Genomic DNA, 14429 nt, shown 5'->3' with positions numbered 1-14429 from the left:
GATTATAAGCCCCAGAAGTAAGTGAAGTCTATTTATATAGCACTTATAAAAAACAAGTGTTACACAGTATAAGCTATAACAATTAAAACCATATAAATGGATAAAACAAGGTAAAAAACAATCCTGCACAGGTAGGTCTTCTTTTTTAAAGCTATCAACAGTGTCCACATATCTTAATTCCAATGGAGGCGAGTTCCACAATTTGGGAGCCACAACCTCAAAAGCACAGTCCCTACCTGGGCCGAGTTACCGGCAACAAGCGCTGATCAGCTGTCCTAGCACTTAAAAATGGATGTAGTAGATGTGGGGAGGCATCTGACCATGAAGAGCACTGAAAGTAATCACTGAAATGCTAAACTTACCCTAATTTTAAGTGGAGCCAGTGTAAAGAAGACAGAATTAGTGTTACATGGGACCTTTTGGAGGACCTCGTGAGCAGCTTTCAGTAGCATTCTGGACTTTTTGCAGTTGATCTCGAGACGATCTTGGCACGGATAACAGCCGACAACAAACAGCAATAATGAAGGAGTCATAATACAAACCAGTGTACAATCACTTCCATTTCACACTGAGGCACAATACATTTATGCCTGCCATGTTTCACAAATGACAAAACAAGTTTGTACAAGACGGTCAATCGGCCAAGTTGTCAGGGGCACAGATAAGAACTTCATTTCTTTCAGGCATGTAAAGACAAGACACTTATCTCCCATCCAGTTCTTTATAACATTAACGTACTCCTAGGGGGCAGGTAGTTTGGCACCATTCTGGGGTTTGAATGACACATACAACTGAATATCATTTGTGTAACAAAGGCAGCAACAAAAGGGTCGTTGCTGAAAAAAGTCAGCTAAGGTGCATTGTTGATTTGCAAAATAGAAATGTCTTCATTTAACATGAAAATCTGTTGGTTGAACTCAATTTAATCAATTTCATCATGGCAATCTGTGGCGTGATTAAATAGTGACTAAGGTTGGCGTCGGCGCATGAAGAGCCACCGTCATTTCTAATAAAAAGGAAATCCTGAGCCAGAGACAATGCCAAAAGCATCTAACCTAAACAGAAGAGGAACTGGACTGTTGGTCAGCGGTTCTAAGTCCTCTTTTCAGGTGAGAGTATGTTTTGTATGTAATTTGAAAATCAAGTTCCTAGAGTGAGGAGAAAGGGCGGAGAAGCATGTTGCAAGTCCAGTGTGAAGCTTCCCCACTCTGTGATAATTTGGGGTTCTATATTATCTGCTGGTGTTGGTGGTGGTTTGTCCACTGTTTTATCAATCCACAAGTCAAAGCATCCATCTACCAGGAGACTCTAGAGCACTTTATGCTTCCATCTGATTCCCTATCCAGCAGTACTTAGCACCAAAACCATGACTGAAGGTTAGCTGTTCATGTTATTACTGCACTTGACTGGCTAGCCAACTCACCTGACATATAACCCACAGAGAATCTGTGAAGTGTTGTCAAGAGTAAGCAGGAAACACCCAGCTCAAAAATACGCAAAAGCTAAAGGCTGGTATGAAAACAACCTGGACTTCAAAAACATCTTAACGTAGCATCCATGCCACATCACATTGATGTAGTATTTTGCAGTAAAGGAGTAACCACCAAGTGTTAAACAAATACTGTCAAACTGGCTATTTGAAGTTCAATTTTTTTGAAATTAGTATCTTGGCTAGATGCTAAGGTTTGTAGTTCTTTAAAGATTTCTAATGCTTGTGTGTATTTGTTCCAACTGAAAACAGCTGATAAACACTCATGAGAGGGCTGCCCTCTTTTACACTGGTTCCAGAATACAGCAAACTACTTTACTTCCACTTCTGCATGTTGTATTGTTATTATGACACTATATTTGTCTGGAGATTCGCCTTTGTGTGTTCAGAAACCTAAAAATGACACCCATTAATTAAAACGGTTTCTGTTTTGAAGTAACCTAAAACCCTTGGTAACTGTTCTCACAGTGACGTAGCAAATTTCAGCTGATGCCATTTCTAAGGTTGAATGAAGGTTCAATTGGATGGCATTCAAAATTTATTAAAAAAGCTTCCATCATGGTCTGCATTCATGTCAATGCTTGTTTACATATTTAATATCTCTCAGTGCCGCAGTCTTTCGAACAAAGCGGTAAAAAGGAAACTCTTTCTTCATCTCTATTTCCATCTTGGCATTAAATTCAAACACGTTCATGCGTTAATATGAAATATTCCTGTTTTTAATTCTTGATGACCAACTTTTAATTTTTTGTTTTTTGCAGATTTACACTCCTTATGCTTACTAGTCGTAGCTATAGTTATTTAACCTAGCTGGATTATTTGCAATAGCAAAATAAAAGGGTAATTACACATAATTGCACTTATAATAACCCAACAATATGATACATAACACGATAATAAAGGTGAGTTAGTTGCATTTCAATCATTTTAGTATGGTTAATTTAAGTATTAAAGGTACTAATACTCTCCAAATTCTTACAGGTTACATTTTCAAAGATGCAAAGTTTGCATTGGAGTACTTTTTATATGCCAATATTTCTAATTTCTAATAATTCATATTGTTTCTTAGTTTTTTTCTTCTCTTTCTTCACTTTTATCTAATCCCAAACAGTCAGGGTAGAAGGACTGTCTTTAGGAGTCTGGTTTGAATAAACGTTTCTTTCCCTTACTGTTGCCGGGGACTTGCACAAAATGGATTTTTGGATTATTTGGGTCTTTCTCCACGCAGCTAGGTCTTTACTCACAAAGTGCCTTAAAATAAAATAAAATAAAATTTAATTATACATAACACAGAGAGAGAAGTTACGCAAGCATTCATATTCAGTAGAATCACATCCTGTTTGACTGTCATACCTTTGTAAACAGGAGTTACCTGTATGCCAAAAAAGTTGACGATGTGCAAAAGCAATCAAGTGTGCTAAAGGAGTGGGAGCATTGTAGGCGTGGGTGACAGAGATAAAGAGATTTGGATGGAGTGAGGAAGGGTAAGACAGTGTGATAAGCCAAGGCTGTTTTTGGCTGTCTTCTGGCCACATATCGGTTCTATGCTTTATAAGCTTCTGTGTGTGTGTGTGTGTGTGCGTGTGTGTGCGTGTGTGTGTGTGTATGCGCATGCATGTTGTTTTTTGGTTGGGAGGGTAGCTAAATGAGTGAAAGAGATGAGACAAAGGAGAAGGCAATTTACTAGAGTTGGCTCATTTACTGGAAAGACCAAAATCCTTTCTGTTGCTTTTCTCTGTCTCTTGTTCTCTCACACAGACACACAAAGGAAGTGGATGTCATTTAGTGGCAGGATGATATAGCCCCATATTTTACCACATTATGTTGCAAAATAAATGCTGCTCTGCCCAGTCAACAGGTGGATGTTAATCAATAGTCACATGTGGTTAGCATAAGTGAAAAACATCCTGATGACTTCTTTTCTTAGGAGTGCACCTCACAATCAACAGTGCACTAAAGTAATGTTAAATCACAACTCAAACAAGTCATCTATCATGAATGACTTATCTTTTTGAGACTACCATCATCTAAAGGCTTACTCAATAAAGTTATATATATCCTTTCTACAAGAAAATGCATGTTTTTCTGCAATCGTTTCTGATAAAGTCACACAGATAAACAGAAACAGTGCTGTGCTAAACAAAACAAGAGCAAAATGTGGTTTATTTTGTTAGTTAACTTAAAATGATAAAGGCCTAGGAGCAGTGACAGCTGGTGATCTCCAGAGGAGCAATACCTTTTCCTGTAATTTGTCTGTTTAAAGTAATGATACCAGCCCAACCTGCATCATCACAAATTTTGTGTGTGTAATGCCAACAACTCTCCATTAAGGTGGCATGCAAACAGAGAAAAAAACATATTTTGTTTTATGAGCCAGGGAATGCTGTTATTATCCAGCCTGTTGAGCCGCTTTAACAAACAAGTATGTGCATTATAGTGATTGGCTGATAAACAATCTATGCGGATGTAACAGGGTGTAAACCGTCTTGGACAGTTTTGGCATTCCTGAGCATCAGGACATGACAGCTCCCAAGGAATGTGTTGCTTAAGAAGTCAAAGTGTCTTCCTCTATATTCCTCGAGAACATAATATCTTCCACTCACTTTTGGATCCATTAGACACATTTACCACCGCCCCAGTGACTGAATGAACTTTTTCCCTATTTTTGCCATCCACTTTCTAATGTCTCCAGAACCTTTTCGTGATATCAAATCTACTGCTGATAAAACATAATAGTAGTAAAAAAATTTTTAAAAAAATGTGTCAACATGAGAATGAGGTCAAGAATACTTTGATGTGATGTGCCAACTTTGAGGCCTTGGTGTAAGCAACATACACTCTTTATTTGTGTTCGAGCCTGTGTGTACAATAAATATCCCATTTACCCGAAGTCACCCATCATTCGAAATGTCTTTGTGCTGCCGTGCCATCTGCTGTGGGTGTGGCCACAGGTGAACAAAGTTGTTGCTATGAAGCCAAAACAGCAACAACAAAGACAGCAAACAGGGTTAAAGGTAAACATGAAGGCTTAAAAAACAAACCTCATAGTTTTGTTTGTTTGGACATAGCAGACACATGTGTTATTCTTTGTCCTGGATGCTGTTAATGTTAGCCTCAGGCTGGATGCCGATAGCGCAACTGTGAGTTAATCCCTCCAAATATTTTTTTTAAAATATGTATTTCCTTAATGTCAGCCAACAATAGCGTGACATTAAAGAAATACACTTTATCATACTCTGAAAGCATAGCAAATTTATGGCAAGAACAACTTTTTATTTCTGGGTGTGCTGCAAGAGAAACTCTACACATGCAGTTACACATATGTGATTAAACAAACCCCAATAACTGAACCCAAAACTGCCATCTGTGGCAGATGTCAAGTAATTCCAGAGCTAAAAGTTGAAAATATGCACTGGATAATTCATATAAATGGTCAGATAAGCGAAATAAAAGTGGACAAACACCCAATGCAATGAAAAAAAAGCACCTGCTGAGTCAAGCCCTTTTCACGGTCTGTGTCAGCCTCAATGTGACCTGCTCTAAACTGGAGGCTCGATTTCTCTTAAATCACGTGACTTGAGAGAAGAAGACGCTTTGCATTTTTGTCCTCTGGCCAGTAGATGGTGCTGCTCAGAGAGAAGGCGAGGCATTTCTAATAAATCCGCCTGGAGTTGGGAAGTCAGGCTTCACCTTTCATGCTTTCATTTGAACTGTGGTTTAGCCGCAGTGGAATGTTTTTTTTTTGTTGCTTTTTTGCGCCAGGCTTTAAAGTTTCAGCTTTGTAAGAAGAAGCCACAGCAACCACAGCATCAAAACAAAAACTCATCTCAAAGCATTTTTGCAGGAGAGTTGCTTTTTGGGGGGGAACTGAATGCTATTTTTTCCTCTTTCTTTCTTTCTTTCTTTCTTTCTTTCTTTCTTTCTTTCTTTCTTTCTTTCTTCTTCTTCTTTTAAATAAACCACTTCTTTTATGAATTATCATCTTTAGTGATGATGAGAGGAGCTCACAGACTCAAGTTTACTCTCTGCTCATCAGATATGGGTAACATTATACTTGCAAACGACCCTCTGCATTTGAGTGCCCGACATCCTTGCATCACTACACACTAGTTTGGTGGTCTATAAGATATCACAGAAAAATGTCACAAAACAGAAGGAGAGTATGATTTTTCTATCATTCCATTACAGCAAACTAAAAAAAGCAATTAAAAAACCCACATAAGAAACAGTGCAAAACAAACTACCCAAGTGAGTTACTGGCCTATTTGAGATTGCGGTCCTTATCTCATAGGAGGAGATGTTTCACCAAATGTTGAGACCTGAGAGTTGATACACATGTATTTTTTACTGTAAGAGTTATACTATTTATAACTATTTGCACACGCAATGCCAGTTAGCAAGATCATAAATGATTAGATAACATGTTGTTTGTGGTTTAGTACTTCTAGGTGGATGCCACCCACTCACTGCCAACTGTTTGTAAGTCGTGCAGTCATGGTTTTACTAAACGAGTAATGATCAGTGTAAACCCTTGAATTTGTGACCCTACTGGGATTTAAAATCATGGAACACACTCACTCATTTGTGGTGTGTCTCTGAGTTCAGGTGTCATACCACTTAGCAGTGAGCATGAACATCAAAGAGAACTTATAACTTCTAGGGTTCAAAAAGTCACTCAATACTGGCATTTTCTTGGGTTAAGCATGCTGCACGTTCACAGTTAAATAATGGCTAAACCTTTGGATTGTTACCACAATGACTTATTCAGTCCTCCTAGGTGTCACAAACTTAAAATGGAACCCCCCCCCCCCCCAAAAGAAAACCCCCCAAAACAAACAACAACAAAAAGCAATTGCTTTGCTTTTCATAACTTAAAAGCAGTCTGTTGGTATCGATGGCTGCATGTTATCTACATGCATTCTCTGATGATAAGTGTTGAAGGAAGCATTCCACTTCAAATCAGATTATATGGAAACCAGACAAAAACATACCTAAAGCTAAAGCATTCTTACGCTGTGACACTGATACACATAGTCTGCTTATGTTAAAGTGTTGTATTTTGCAGCGTTAAATATATTTTGCCTACTTTGAATGCTTTTGGAAGGCTTTCAGAGCAGAAGGTTTGCCTGGTGATATGACATGGAGAAGTTGTTTTCATCTTATGTTTTTGTTACAAGAGTTCCTGTAACTCTGTTATGTAAAGGTCGCTGCTGGCAGGCTGGGTTCAAAGTAGCACATCTATCGCTGCTGTAGTTCAGTCGATTCATTTCCTGTTTTTAATGTAGGACACTCATCATGCTGCTCTGCAGACTGATTGTAATAAAACAAAGAAAACTGTATGCTCTAAGACTTTTATGTGGCGAATTGTTGTGCCCTGCTGCCTTGTACATATGTTAGAAGACATGCAAAATATAAACGTCAGATGATTAGCAAACAAGGGCAAGTACTCAGCTCATCATTAACACTCAAACCACAAAACTTCCTTTTCTCATGCCATAAGCAGAACACAGTCACCAAAGCCATTTTAACTAGGTCTCCAGTGCCACCTACTGGTTATTAGTGATGCTCTGGTTCTTTAAGTCTTGACCAATGGTGACATCTGGTGTTCATTTCTTAAACTGCATGTTTGGCCTGTGAGGTTGATGAGTGGCACAAACAAACAAACAAACATTTTGAGACTTTTTAGTCAAATTGATACAATTTATTCTAAATGTACTAAGAATTTAAAATAAATATATCAGCATGTTTTGGTATTGAAAGTTATGCTAATGTTCATTAAATTACTTAGTTACTTTGTGGCAAACCTCATTTTGGCTTGTAGCTTTTCTTCCAAGAAATGATTCAAAATATAAAAAAATGTTTTCTGTTTTAATTCTTTTTATTTGTCTGCATCACAGTCATTAAAGGTTCAAGGTACTAAATTATAAAATTGATGTAATGGATTGAAAGAAGTAAAAAGTAGAGTGGTACAGTGCGGCAGTTATTTGCACTTTTATGCCACAGCAAGGTGTTCAAATCTACTGGCCTTGGTCAACCCAAGCATGTTAAGTTGACTGGTGATTCTAAACTGGGTGCTGGTGTTAATGGTGCTCTGTCTCTCTCTGTGTTAGCGAGTTATACAGCCAACCTGTCAAGGCTATACCCCATTTCTTCCCTTTTTACTGCTGGCATAGGCTCCAGCTGCACCCGGACCCTGAACTGGATAAGTGGGAAAAAATGGATGGATGGTGTAGAAAGTGCCAAAAGTGTCAAATACCCAAGTAAAAATACTTCAGAGTAAAATACTTCTATACCTGGAAGTAAGACGGTAGTACTATTTTGAAGGTTTCAAAGCTTTTGTAAGTGATAGAATTAATCTAAGAAAGTAAGTACAATGTCATGAAAGTTCCTGTGTAAGTCCAGAAAGGAAAAGCACTCAAATGGTATACCACCTAACTAAAAAAAAAAAAATCATCCATCAACTCTGGGGCTGGAGCCTATCCCAGCTGTCTCAGCACGAGAGGCAGGGTACACTCTGGACAGGTTGGCAGTCTGTCGCAGGGCTAAACAATCCAGGAAAAAAAAAATAATAACAATCTATTTTCCATTTTTAGACTGCAAGAGCTCTTCAGCTAGCAATCTATGAATTTTAAACCAAAAAACAAACAAAAGATTATATCTCTATTTTCCACATTTCCTGGCCAAGCTATATAGCCCTGTAGTGGAGCGAGCAGCCAAAATATTAAACTCACTCTGTTATGTAAAACTTACAAAAAGACTCAGTTATAACTGTGTTATAATTCAGTGCAGCATCCTATCCCATTCTGCGAGAGGAATTCTTGTCTGTTTTGGGAATCTAGTTGCTCAACTGTCCAGGTTTGTTTTTTTTTTTTTTTTTTTATTTTATTTTTTTTTTTTTTTCTTTCTTTTTTGCCTGTCCCGTTTGGTTCTTTTGCCATCAGAATTATTGTCTAAAGGCGAAGAAAGATGCCCAACGGATTTTCTTTACCAAATTGACCATCCCAGCTTTGCCGTAATGGTCCATTTGATTCACCTTTTATTCTTTATTTTATTTTCACTTGCTGAATACGGGACAGACTTGACTGGGGGAAAGAAAAGGGAGAAAGAAAGAGGGGAAGAAAAACAGTTGAGAAGAGGGACGGGGGAGAAGGGCAAAAAACAAAAACCAACAGAATAAGCAGAAGAAAAAAAAAAAAAAAAAAAAATACATATATCGATCACCTGGATCACCTGTTGAGAAAGAAAAAAGAAAACAAGCAGAAGAAAACGAGAGTAATACAATAAACCACATCACAATGATATATGGGAATATGACAGTAAATACTAAATATTAAACATTATTGTGCAGCACGTAAGATCGACAGCACAGTGTGCATTGAGGTAGGAGCCAAAAAGGGTGTAGTTTGTGTGTGTGATCACCCGTGTGTACACCTGTGAGCATGGACGCGCTTGTTTTCTTAAAAGGTTCCCTCATGTAATGATCTGCTAGAGGGTGTGGGGGGCCACTGCCCCGTCCTCCAGGGCATGAAGCAGGTATGGAGGAGATCAAAACCCCAGACATCCAGAGGCCCCCAGAACACAAGAGACCAAGGAAGACCAACAGAGGGGCAGCCGCGCCACTGTCCCAGAAAGAGCTGAGGAGAGTCCCAGATGAGGGGTCACCCAGCAGCCACGGAGCAGAAGCCAGGGGGGGCTGCAGTGACGTGCCCGTGAGCTCCGCCGGCAGCCAGCTGTGCCTGAGTGACCGAGCCCCAGGCCGAGAGGCCGGGGGCACCCCACCTCCGAAGTGGCCCAAGCGAGCCCCAGGCCCCAGGCCCCGATAAGCAGCCGCCAAGGAGTGAGCCGGTGTGTACCCGGACGCCCACCCCCGGACACAAAGAACCACCAACGCACCGACGTCTGAGGGAGTCCGCCCCCGGCAGGGGAAGTGGTGGGGGGAGATAGGCCTCCAAACCTTGGAGGGCCTGAGCTGTCCTCAGAGAGGTGGCATCTGATACCCAACCTGACATACAGACACAGACATACAGGCACACACAGATACAAACATCCATTCCCACCCTCATGCTCTCATATGCACTTACTCCACACTCAACCAACGTGGAGACAGACATAAAGAGACGCTGTACACACAATCACACTCCCCAAGCGTACTCTACGAACCGGGTCCAGGTACCCTTGCCCCTGGAGGGGGGAACTGCACCCAGACCCAGGTTGTGTTACCCTTTTCCCTGCAGTGGGGAGAAGCAGACCGCCCCGACTCCGCAGCAGCAGGGAGGCCCCACACTCCGGACCCCAGTCGGACGGCCAACTCCTCCTCCTAGCCCCCCTGCTCCAGCAGAAAGCAGAGAACGAGGGTGAGAGAAGACTCCTAACCTCCCTCCACCCGCTCATTGTAGTGTTGATGTATGTGTGTTCTAAGGTGCGTTAAAAACCCAGGAGGGCATGGAGCTACCTGCCAGAGAGCAGCAGGTAAGCGCATAGTCCCTCCTGCTAGCCCTCAATGTCTACGTGTATTTAAAATTGAGAGGTGGGCAACGACGCCGGGGGTGAGGTGTACACCCTGATGGTAATTGGGATTCCGTGTAGCGTGCCCACCCCCAAGATCCTATATTTATGTGTAATGAGAATGTGAGTAATGTGAATGTCTAAGTTGCGGGATAAAATTGAGGCAGAGGCAGCCAGAAGGGGACAGAGGGGGGGGGGGTTACCTCCTCTGCACCCTGGTGACACACCCCCACTCCAAGGCCCTGCATGTGTGGGTGGTTGTGGTGGAGCGGGAAGAGGGAGGCAGCTGGAGATGGGGAGGGAAGGAAGGGAGGAGCAAGTGACCCCTCCCTGGGGCCAGCTCCCCCGCTGACCCCAGTAGGCACCCCCATACTCCGCGACCCACCAGGGAAGGGGGGCCCAGGCCCATCCGAACCGGGGCCCAGCGCAGCGGCGCCGCCCGGCCCCACAGAGCCCGGGGCAGTCCACTCAACCCCACAACAGAGAAAACTGCACCCACCCCATCATCCACTCATCTTCCAGACTACATAAGACAATAGACGCCCAGGCTGAGATCTTCCTCCACCTCTCCTGTATCTCCCCCTCTTGCAGAGAGAGTTCCTGAGAGAGGAAAGCCCCTGCAAGATGTGACAACCCCCCCCCCCACCAGTTGAAGAGCCCCCCAGCTGGCTCGGCGCACCGGCGGCACCCTGCGCCAGTGGCGGGCCCCCATATACCCACCGGCCCACAACCCCGGCAACACACCAACCAGGACCCAGGCCCCCGAGGCCCGGCCAGGGCCCCAGGCCAGAGCCGGAGCGCCCCCAGAACCTCACGCCCGTCCCGGACCCACCCAGGGGCAGCCAGGCTACCAGGTCAGTAACCCCCGTCCGTCAGCACAGACCCTCCCCTAGCACCGCTGCACGTAGCCACGAGGAAGCCGTCACCTAAGAGCCAACAGAGCCCCTAATTGGCCATGACCGCTACCCCGGGTTGAGCCCCCCAAGGAAGATGCTCCTGGGGAACCCCCCGACGCCCCAAGCCTGACCCTACCCCCACACCAATCACAACAGTGAAGGCGAGACCAAAATATGACCCCCCACCCCCACTAGGTAACTGTCCAGGTTTGTAATACTTTTCATTTCATAATGGTCCAAATGTTTTCAGTTGGTGAAAGGCCAGGGCTGCAGGCAGGTTAGTTCGGTACCCAGAAAACATATTCACTATTGTGATAAAAAACGACTTCATCTGGAAGGGAGTATATGTTGCTCTAAAAGTTCTAAAATATACCTTTCAGCACAGCTGGGGCCTTACAAGGCATAAAAGCTGCCAATTTCATGCATCCACATACCATCAGTTATGCATTCAATGTTACATTTTGTATTAAACGTGGGGCATTGTCTAACTTTAGACATATGATATATTTTCTATTGTGGATAAAATATAGGTTAATGAGATTTGCAAATCATTACAATCTGTTTTTCAGTGTCCTATTTTGTTGATTTTCTGTATATGTATATGTGAGTTTTTCACATGGTGCCAAAAATGGTGTACTTTAGTAAACAATATATGCAAAAGCTTTGTTTCATAGCCTTAACCCCTCGACCACTTCGTCTATGGAGTGGTGGAGGGGTTAAAAATATTTTATCTAATATAATATGAAATACACAGTTGTATATATTATTGTTATATTGTTATTGTATATATTGTTCTTAATTATTTGTAACAGTTTTTTTTATTACTAAACAGTAAAAATTTGCAAAAATCTAAACACTATGCTTAAATTAATAAGCGTAATTTAAACACATTGCATATTGACATATTACAAAACGAATAAAAAAAATGAAATAGTTGACTATGGCGACAACTAGCGGTTAAAATTATATAGTACAGCTGTACAAAAAGTATTATCCAAATAGGGGACTGCCTGAGAGCAGCCATTTAAACAGTCACAGCTATAGAAGATTTACAATACAAACCCAGAGGCTTTTTCTTTAGAAACTGAAAGAAACCTATGAGATATTCTTAATATATTGCTAAAAAAAACCCTTTAAGATTAGCAGTGTAATGAAGGAATAGTTTGATTCAGCGGTTTTGCTACTTAGGGGCCTAGGAAGCAATTTTCCGTCTTTCCGAGAATCTAAAGAGTCATACTGAAAACAGATGTATTTGTCAGTCAAGATGTACATAAAAGGCATAAATGTTTTCATTTAGGCCTTTGTGTCTAAATGTCAAAGTGGAATTAAATACTGAGCACAGTCAATAGTAACGAATAAATACACTTTAAGATTCATCACCGAGGGGAAAGATGGGGCAGGAAAAAAATAGTTCACCTTCTGTCTGTGAAGCATGACGATCCCTACCTTTTCGTGTTCCTTTATTCATGTTTTGTTTTCTGTGCATATCACGTTTCTTTATAATTTTCTAATGAATAGCACGCCAAGAATTGACAGAGAAAGTTGCATTGATTACCGATTTCATATCTGTTAAGTGATGTAAGCTACAGCTATTCCAGTTACATCAAGGCTGTAATGAAAAACCAGAACTGCCGCCATCTGGGGCGAAATGATGCGAGTATGCAGATTAAAAGAAAAAAAAAAAAAACTCACCGTAACACGTGCCTCCATCAATATATTCCGCATAAAAGATGAAAAAAAATCCATCCATATATGAATTAAAGCTCGCGTGGATTTGAGCAAAGAATGAAGCAGTTAGCTCGTGTGTTCGGTTTCACTTTTACTTTGCTCGGCCCTTCAGGCACAATTCCTACGCAAGACTTACCAGTAACTCCCATTTGCGTTCATCGCTGTGGTCAGTTTTGTTCTTGCAGCTTCCCGAATCCAGCTTCTTATATACAAACAGTCCAGTCGATATTAATGATTTTTACGTTTTGTAATAAAATGTAAAACAATTACACTGGTTTACATTTAAATCGTGCCGTCGCATCTGAATTGAAAGCGAAATGCTGGCGGACTTTCCCCGGAAACTGATGACGCTTCATTTTAATTTTTTTTTTTAAACGCTCATTTAAAAAACGCATAAAACCCTAGCCAACACCGCGGCCTTTAAAAGACATGCACAAATTAATTAATTAGCAGTTAACTAATTATTGCATGTCAACGATGAAATGTGTCAACAAAAATATGTACAAGCATCTTACATCACACACTGTGTCCCCACACAGCCCCACGTAGCCTAAAGGCGTCCCTTTGTCGCAGTAATAATAGCCTACTGCTGCGACACCAAGGTTTCCTTGTTAAGATCTTTTGTTTTTGTTCGTTGCCTCCAAGCGCTGGTGAAAGCACGCACATTTTTTTTTGTCTTATTCAGAGATACCTATGTATTATCTGATTATAGTGAGGGTGAATTAAAATGATACTTTATTAAATATCCCTGTCCCTGTTCACACTGCTCTTACCCGTGGAACCTAAATTATTAAAAATAGTAAAATAGGCTCATCTTAGTCTAGGTGGCGTTGTCTTTAAGTAGCAAAAAAATCAATCAGTTATCCCACCCATTTGCCACAATTAAATAGTTCGAACAGGGTCCAGATAGACAGAATATTAGCACTATTTTTCTGTCATCACAAAAACGGAATTGAAAGAAAGGTCATACAAAAGTTGGGGAAAATATTTATTACATCACAGAAAGCTCAGCTTTTTTGTGCAGATGTAAAACGCAGTGAATAAAATATATATATATACTTTTAAAAATTGATACACCAGTGATGCTTTGTGTTCATTCCTTCTGCATCCTCCTGCATTACCAGATCTACCCAGCAGAGGTCCTCCAAGTCACCTCTCCTCTCTGCCTAGCTCAGGTTCAGCTGTATAAATACAGCTTTTGGCACCACAACAGCACCTTAAGTAATGTTTTACCGACCAGAGCAGTCAGTTGTACAGTAGGAGGATTTAAGCCCTGGCAAAAGACATTTTAGATTGATTAAAATCAGGCAACTCAAAGGATAGAAGCAGTTGGAGGAATTTCAGTGGGTGAAAAGTGTTACCTGTCAGCAATACTACATTGCATTTAAGCATTGCTTTAAATAAGGTTTGAGCGCTCTCTTTGAGATCCAGAAACAACATTTTAATCAGGTCAAGGTCTGGACATTGACCCGGTAATTGCAACACCTTCATTCTTTTGATGTGTTACTAAATAGAAGAAGCTTTCTCCTGGGCCTCCACATGGGGGAGTAATGCTGTGATGATTCTAAGGGCTTTATATATGTATACTAAATCATTTTTTCTGTATCAGTTGACTTATTTCCAGGACAAATAAAGAGACTGAACCTTTGGCTCAGGCTTAGCTGTCCCCATACTGACACTCCTAACACGCAACCCCACTGATATCCAGTGTTGGGTAAGTTACTTTAAAACAGTAACTAAGTTACATTACTAGTTACTTCTATCAAAAGTAACTCAGTTACTTCAGGTTACTCGTTACTTTCAAAGTAACT

The 14429-nt window shown here is 41.2% G+C and overlaps 1 long non-coding RNA gene across 1 annotated transcript in view; it reads right to left on the bottom strand.

Moving 5' to 3' along the window:
- LOC146510242 (uncharacterized) overlaps positions 1-13499 on the bottom strand; it is a 33082-nt gene extending 19583 nt beyond the window's left edge. The window contains exon 1 of the long non-coding RNA XR_014876498.1: positions 12583-13499. This is a non-coding gene — a long non-coding RNA (uncharacterized LOC146510242). The remainder of the gene's footprint in view (positions 1-12582) is intronic.
- Positions 13500-14429: the final 930 nt, after the last annotated feature.

Source organism: Neolamprologus multifasciatus, chromosome 10 (assembly GCF_963576455.1).
Source record: "Neolamprologus multifasciatus chromosome 10, fNeoMul1.2, whole genome shotgun sequence".
In the NCBI taxonomy this organism is placed as follows: Eukaryota; Metazoa; Chordata; class Actinopteri; order Cichliformes; family Cichlidae; genus Neolamprologus; species Neolamprologus multifasciatus.
The sequence above is the reverse complement of the archived record's forward strand: the minus strand, read 5'-3'. Positions and strand labels throughout refer to the sequence as shown.